Source organism: Mya arenaria, chromosome 5 (assembly GCF_026914265.1).
Source record: "Mya arenaria isolate MELC-2E11 chromosome 5, ASM2691426v1".
Lineage (NCBI taxonomy): Eukaryota > Metazoa > Mollusca > Bivalvia > Myida > Myidae > Mya > Mya arenaria.
The window spans coordinates 44,321,886-44,330,954 of NC_069126.1; positions in this window are offsets into that span (position 1 = coordinate 44,321,886).

The window sequence follows — 9,069 nt, forward strand, 5'->3', positions numbered from 1 at the left end:
AAAAACCAAACAAAGGGAGCGGCAAAATTGAATTTACTTGAAAAACAGCATCTGTTCATACATGCTGACATCATTAAAACGAGGGATTGGTTTATCCAAGTACAAACAGTCGTTCTACTTGATAGGTGTTCATGTTTATTGAATTGAATTCAGTTATTCAGACCATAAACAGAAAGATGTCAGTGATTCGTACAGAAAAAATCGGATAGACGGTGTGGACTGTTCAAAGTGATCAATTGAAATTGGAATGGGAACATAAAAGTGACAACAAAATACTGTTTGCCTGTTTGGCTCACTCTCAAAAACGAAATAAAAGTAAATTTAATTTGAGAGTGAGTTAACTCATCGTTGTCAAGCGAGAGCAAAATAAGCACAATTGGATAGCAGGTAAACTTTAAAAAGCAAACTGTAGACTTACAAATAAATAAAAACATACATATGTATTAAAGAGGTTAATACACGGCGTTGCCGGGCCGTTGAGTGAAAATTGGCCCTCGTGCTCATTATGTCCCTCGACTACGTCTCGGGCCATTATGAGTCACTCGGGACAATTATCACTCAACGGCCCGGCAACGCCGTGTATTAACCTCTAAATATCTTTAGGAAACTTATTTACCACTGTTATAAATAAGCGTGTCGAAACGTTTTGTGAAGATATTATTTTGGATGCCCAATTCGGATTTCGAAAGGGGCGCTCTACAATTGATGTTAAATATATATATATATATATATATATATATATATATATATATATATATATATATATATATATATATATATATATATATGTATATATATATATTTAACACATACATAAAAACATATAATCACACACATACTTATGTAGACATACGGCAATATTTAAAAGTTGTGTGTGATTATATGTTTTTATGTATGTGTTTATGTTTATGTATATGTATATAAAAGATATAATCGCCTATAAAATCATTCATATGTATTGTTATAACTTAATTTTTGGTATGTTATACGTTGTCTGTAGTGCATGAAAGTGTATATATATGTACGAATATGTACAAATGTTTTGTACTTGCCGCCATTTTGTATTAAATTCGGCATTATAACCAGTACACTAGTTGGCAATTTTGTTGTTAGGTAATAACTTTATGTGTTTATATATATACTCGTTTGCACTACATTGTTTTTAACTATGCATGCACGTTGACATTGATCATTATAAACATATGTGTTGTTGACGATGTACATTGTACAACTCGAATTAAACTGTCCGTCTGTCTGTCTGCAATAGAAGAGCGAATAAACAATGTGATTGATGTTGCCAGTAGCACATGCGACTCATAATAGAGGCAATCTGTTTAAAACGTCATTGTTGATGAAGATTCAAAATTAAATATACATATTCATTTCATGCATATCGGTGAAAGAATGAGAAATGTTGGTGAATGATAACATTTGATCATTCCACTCTGTACAGACAACTCGGGACTATTTTTTCCATCGTATATAAGATTTGCTTCCCTTGTTTTTGAAAAGTACATGTATGTAACAAAGTTGAGTACATATTTGCTGTCGTCTGTAGTGCAGTATTAGACACATTGGCCAAATCGTATAGAATTGTCAAAATCAAATTATGCAATAGTTTTAATAAAACAAACATTTATGCGATTGATTTAAACTATTAAAAAAGAACAAATGTACCAAATTATGTATGAACTATTGAATGAATGAATGAATGAATGAATGAATGAATGAATGAATGAATGAATGAATGAATGAATGTAAATATTTGTATAGCGCATTATAAAACAAGTCTCTAAGCGCTGCACACGCGAATTAAAAGGTTAAAAAGTCCACATCATTTCACTGATACGCCAATTTAAATAGGTGAGTTTTTAAAGCCTTTTTGAAAACTGTCAGGGAGTCAATGTGTTTAATTTCTACTGGCAGGCTGTTCCAAAGATTGGCTGCACATTTATCAAATCTCTTTTCACCATATGTTTTAGTTTTTGTACGTGGAACGTTCAGTAGTTTAGCAGAGTCTGATCTCAGAAGTCGTATTGGCTGGTATTCACTAATTAGATTGTTCATGTATACAGGAGCAAGTTCATGTCTGATTTTGACTTTGTACTGTACTCTGTACGGAACCGGGAGTCAGTGTAGAGAATATAGAACCGGGGTTATGTGGTCACGCTTCTTTGTAAGCGTGATTAAACGAGCGGCAGTGTTCTGGATGCGCTGCAGTTTGTCGATTACTTTGCAGTTTGCACCACATAGCAAAACATTGGCATAGTCCAGCCGAGAGGTCACGAGAGAATTCACAAGTGTTTTACAGGCATTTATGGTAATGAATGGCCGAATCCGCCCAATATTACGCAGATGAAAAAAACAGGATTTTGAAATTGCATTAGCCTGTTTGTCCATGCTTATCAAAGAAGGCACCTAAGTTTTTCACAAATGATGATTCATGAACAATTGTTCCGTCAAATTGTAATTTGCAGCCAGAAAAATTCTTTCCTTGATGTTTTGGTGCAAAGATGATGAGTTCAGTTTTGTCCTGGTTGATCTTAAGCATGTTCAGGTGCATCCAGGAACTGATGTCCGACAAGCACGCTTCAATTGCTGGTACTACACTAGTCCAACTGTCTTTTGGTTTAATGACAAGGTAGCATTGCGTATCATCAGCATAACCATGGTGTAGCATGGTGTGGTTCTTACATATATCCCCTATTGGTCTAGAGAACATACAGTACTTTCTCGGTCCCAGTACCGAGCCCTGAGGAACGCCAAAATCTAAAGAGGTTTCGTCAGAAACAGCCGACCGAACTGCAACGCGTTGAGACTTATTACTCAGATAAGAGTGAAACCACAGCAGGACAGAGCCAGATATTCCATAGGCATGTTCCAAACGTTTAAGTAGAATAGGATGGTCGATGACATCAAAGGCGGCAGATAGATCTAACATTATCAAAACCACACATGAGTTATTGTCAAGTGCGGCCGCTATGTCTTGGTGGACTCGCAGAAGTGCTGTCTCTGTGGAATGTCGTGCACGGTACGCAGATTGTAAATTGTCATGTAATGTATTAGTGTCCAAGTGATCCTCCAGCCTTCTTGCTACCAACCCAGGTTTCTTTAGTAAGGGTCGTACAATGGCCTGCTTAAATTGAGTAGGTACTTCAGAGTTCAACAATGATTGATTCATTATAGCTGTGATGATTGGGAGGAGACTATCTAGACAGGGCTTCAACAGAGATGTTGGAATGGGGTCCAATTCACAAGACTTTGCAGATGCATGTATGATGGTTTTCCTAACCTCTTCAGGGGTAACAGGAGCCAGGGCTTCCATGCGCTCTCCAATGAACTTAACATCAGCCCGAAGGACATCATTGTCAGTCTGATTCTCACTCAACTTGTTACGGATACTGATAATTATTCCAATGAAAAAGTCACAAAATTTATTTGCCAAAGATTTGTCATTATCGGTGGATGGTAACACCGTATCTCGCTTACAACCCATGAGAGTGTTTGTGAGTTTAAAAAGGTGACGCCGATCGTTACTGTTTTCTTCAATTTTGGATGAATAGTAATCCTTTTTGGTCTGTAGCATAAGTTTATTATAGATAATACAAGCTTCTTTGTATATCTCTGTATGAACTGTCAAATTAGGTTTTCGCATCTTTCTCTCAGCCTTACGACGGTTCCTCTTAGCAGCACGGAGACTATCATTATACCATGGTGTGTTTGGCCTGATGGTTATCACTTTGGTTTGTAATGGGGCATGTTTATCTAACAGCTCCTGGAGGCCTGTATTATACCTCTCTACAAGTTCCTCAGTCGTACCCTCTATGGACTGCAGCGTTTGTGAATTGGTGATATCTGTTACAAGATCGTCAATAGATATATCACGGAAGGCACGAAAAGATACAATTTTATGTTCTCTTTTTGGCTTTTGAGTTTGTAGATGGGTGCATATGGCAAGATGATCACCAGATGGGCAACCTTTAGAGTCAAATAGGCCTGGATTCTCTATCACGGGAGTTTCTTGGAGTAGAGAGCTACTTTGTCTGGTTATGAGTACATCCAGAGTGTGACCACGATAGTGAGTTGCACCAACTACATGTTGAGATAACCCATGTACTTCGAGAGTCTCAAGGAACTTCTGACTGTCAACGTTGGTAGAGTCATCGAGATGAAAGTTTAGATCACCTGTTAAGATGACTTCTTCTGGGCTCAAAGCTAGTTCATCTAAATATGATGACCACTCCTCGAAGAATGTTGCAATGTGAAAGTTGTTGCCCTTTGACACAGGAGGTCTGTATAACGAACACAAGATAAAATGTGAGCTATTGGTACTGATGTCGCATTCCATATGGTCAAAATGTGTTGCCTGTGTAAACGATTGTACAGACTTAACATTGATGGTATTTTGGTATACAAGTCCTACACCACCACCACTCCTCTCTGATCTAGAGACATGACAAAAGTTGTACCCATCTGGGAGGATCTCTGATATAACACTATTGTCGACAGCAGTTCCTAACCAGGTTTCAGTCAGAACAAGCAAGTCAATGTTTTTATTTACTATAAAATCATATATAGAAAGTGTTTTGTTTTTGATTGAGCGGCAGTTCAAGGTATATAGAGACAAACTTCCTGAAGTAGGCTGAACATCTTTGCTAGCAATCTTCAATTGTCTCTTTCTATGGGCGTTTGTAGAAATTGTGTGATCCGCTTTAATTGGTATCAAGTTTGTCCAATGAATACCAGCATTAGATCTTGTCCTCAGGCGACCGGCCCGTTTACCTCTATATCGAAGGATATTGAATGACTTAAGCCTACTTAGTACTTCTATAGATGGTAATATACTCCTTCTAGGTGTAGATCTTAAATCCAATAATTGGTCTCTATTGTATGTAATTGCCATGTCACATGGTGAGCTGTTGATCACTAAATGTGTTGAAACTATGAAAAAAAAGTAGATCCAATATTGTTCAATATTGAAATATTAAAATCAATCTAACTAATTAATCCAGTAATAATTCCACAAATCAAACTCATGAACATAATGGTATCCACTTCACAAATCACTCTGCCAAAAATCCAAATTTTAGAATCACTAGTTTTCACATAATAATCCAAAATGTGAGAGAGCAAAACATTGCAGCCTTCACCAGGCGCACTAATACGCTAATTGCTATTTCATGGAACATACTGTTACAATTAACCCGCTTGGTAGGTATCGGTTGAATATTTGCTTGGTCAAATGTGCTAGTAATAGATCATTTTCATCCAACTCTAACCGCGTATATGTATGCACAAGCATTTTGAATTTGACCAATTTCCTTCAATTGTTTACCTTAATCAGTTCAACAATTCATTTTTCTTTTCAAAGTTATGCTCAGAAAAGGCTTGTCCAAAAGCTGAACGATAAAGTCAAGTCTTATCAAATCGCTCATATCATTGGCCATAAAAACCTAAACATTTTAGTAATTAAAGCAGATTGAAACCCAACTAGCCTTACTAGACCATGGTGTATTGCGACATCTTGTCGAGAAAGCTTTCAAAGTCTGCGCTCCATCCATTTCAAAAGCATCTTCGGGCACATCCTCGACATTTCTCTGGGATTTTCGTAAACACAAAATTTAACGGGAACTTGACATTCAACTCTATGAGATATGAAACTAATTTCCTGTCTTAACAACAAACATCCTTCGGCTGTACTGAGCATGAATTCACCCCGAAAGAATAAATACCGTAAAATCCAGAGTCTGAGCGCGACAGTGATAGATATACACTACGAAAAACACTAAAAGCAGTTGCTTTTAGGAATACACACTTTTATAAGTCCATCTTTGTTAATTAAAATCTGTGAAATTGTTCTTGAATGTACAAAAAAATGCCACAAGCTCAAGTTTCATTCAATTGCATTTCTACGCGATATATGTTTTATTTCCGGAATCTTTTTGATTTAATACTTGTTTTCAGCCTCAATAAATCTTAAAAATGTGTTTCGTGGATGAAAGTAGTCTTTTTTTAAAAATAATTTCAATTAATTATGTACAAAAGTGATTATGTATCTACTGAAAATTTACTCAATAAACTAAAAAGCAAACAAAATTGGATAGCAGAATGGACAATGATAAAAAAGAGCATTCCCAAGGCAGTTATTGACACACTAGAATGTGGGGTGCTTGAATCAACACAGAATGTTTTCCTAAAAATTGACATGGATACTCTTAAATACTAAACAAAATAAATAAGGACATTAAAGGTAGTGAACCTAAGTTTAACCTCCAATGGCAAAGTAAGAAAATCCCAAGTGAAATAAAAGGGGAAGCTAGTTTAAACAATGCAAACCTAAATTGGAAAAAAATTGGAAACATATTTATAGCTCAAATGCATCTTTAGGTGCTCGGCAATTTCAATGGAAGTACCTATTAAATATAATCTTCACAGAGCATCGCCTTGCTCTTATGAAAGTATCAAGATATGGATTATGTAATATATGTCTGAAGAATAGAGAGACATTATTTCATCTCGTTTGGGATTGTTCAGTTGTTAAACTAATTTGGAACAAAATTAACAACTTAGTGAATCAGATACTCAAATATAACAAAGAAAACAGTATTCAACTGAACTATGACTTTATTGTTCTAGGGGTTGAAAAATCTAAAATAAAAGACATTATAAATACAATTATTTTTTAAACAAAATGGCAAATATGGAAACAGAGAAATGAATGTAAATTTAATGGGGCAAAAGGAATATCAGAAGAAGCTGTGTTAAAAAAAAAATAAGGTGGAATATTAGAATATTGTACATGCATAATAAGTCGTACGAAATATCAAAGATTAAAGAATTCATTTATGTATACTCAAAAAAGATAAAAGCATAAGCTAAAAAATAAATTCTAAAAAAAATGAGTGTAAAAATTCTTTCTTTAATGAAAGATTTTTTTAAATACTCACAATTAAATTCAGGGTAAGAGTCACACATCAACGCCTTCAATTTTTTTGTTTTCGTTCCATACCTGAAGGCAGCAACAAGTGTCAATTCTCCATGAAGTAAATTTGATAATTTCACCATTGCTTTTGTTTTTGATAACTAAGACAATGGCGAAAAGAATCAAAGATAAACATCCCTGGGACTCTCCTGAAAGACAGAAAAAAAAATGAATTCAAATAAAATTTAACACTTAAAATTATGCAAAGCCACAAAATCTGATCTTAGCTTACATATTTATGATACTCTGTAAATATTTTATTATAGCTTGAAAAATATCAATGTCTTAATAATACAATGTACATTCTCTATGACAATGTTAAACTGTTAAATGTTGATACATTTCGTAACAAAAATAACATCTAGAACTTGACAAAAAGAATAATGTATAAATTCGAAGCACGTGTAAATTTAACGGAAGTAGAAATGTTCAAGATAAGGGAAGTAACCCGTGAATGGGGCTACACTACACCATATTTATTCCAACACTGCATTGATGTAGTGCTGATAAAATATATATGTATGTCTGATATATTTCTTAAACAGTTCCTTTGTCGAAACACTGGTTGGTTATTTTTGTTATGTATAATTGTAAGTGCTGTAAGGGGTGCCCCGATCCCTGGTAGCACATATGTTTCGGGGAAAATAAAAGGGACTTCATTGATGTCTCAAAAAGAAAAATAAGTTTAATTCCAACAATGATTTCCATACTTCTTTTTTAGTGGACGGACTGCTCGCGCGAAAAGGTAGTAACCTTGACATAGTGGTTAGGCTGCAGTTACCTCCCTTCGCAAAGAGGCCACAGAAAGGGACTGTCGTCAAACAAAATTTACACCAGCGGGAAAATATATTTAAAAAATTAAACATGATAAATGCATAAAATCAGTGACGCCACCCGTGAAAATATTTTTTCTGTGACCACTCGTGAAATAAAATACGATCTTTCACTGAATTCAACAAATTTCCTTTATATATATTCAGTAACTTGAACATTCCTTAGTTTATTTACGTTTCATTTATGTACATTGACAGAACATATAAAAGTCATTTACATAAAACACATAATCCCTCATTATGAGTTATTAGGGCGATAAAAGCTTAAAACACATCATATTTTACTGCTGTTCAATTCAATAGGGAATAATCACAATGCAAGCGTTACAAGATGCACCAGAGAATATCCCAAATATAAAATGCCAGATAAAAAAGCTGGGTTTATCTATACAATTGTGTTTAACATGAATACTAATAGTGTGCATCCTGTAATACTTAATATGGATTGATAAGCTAAAATGTCGCAGATTGAGTATGAGCCATTCATATTGATGTAATACCTTTTAAATTTAATATTACATATTATATAAAATGATTATGTACTTAAATAGGATACTATAACTTAAGAAATAAAATTACAATGTTACAAAGCCCCTACTTAACATGCAGCATGTTGATATTTGGGTTTCTCAAATCATCAAACATTCCTTTTAACACTATGTATGATGAGGATTTATTCTAAAATTTAAAAAAAATGCATTAACACTAAATATATCTTTGTTTGTGAATATATAAAATGAACTTTTAAGTATCCGGTAAAGTAACAAACTCTTGGTTAAGCTTACTGGCCGAGATATACAAATTATCCCTAATTGTCTGATATATTGGGCATGTCAACATAACAAGAATTTCATCCTCAACGCAATTTCTACAGAGAGGATAAACATGATTCGCAAGGGCTAGACCTGCATATCTATCATTCTCAATTTTTATTGGAGCAACTTCACACTCCTTTTTTGCAAAAGAGGATCTATGTTTGTTGGGAATGAGCATAACCACGTTTTTCTCAGTTTCAAACTCTTGTTTAAACAGTCTATAGGTTCTCAATTCGTTTCTTCCAGTCCCATTTCACCACTCTCAGTATTTAACTGTTGTTTCCATTCATAATTAACATAACAGTTCATATAAGCTATAAAAAACCCACTTGCACTTTGAGCTACTTAATAAACAGTTTTGTTAAAGTCTAGAAATTCGTCAATTAGAAGTTCAAGATAGATTTACTGACAAGCAGTTTGGAGGTTATGATTTCCATTT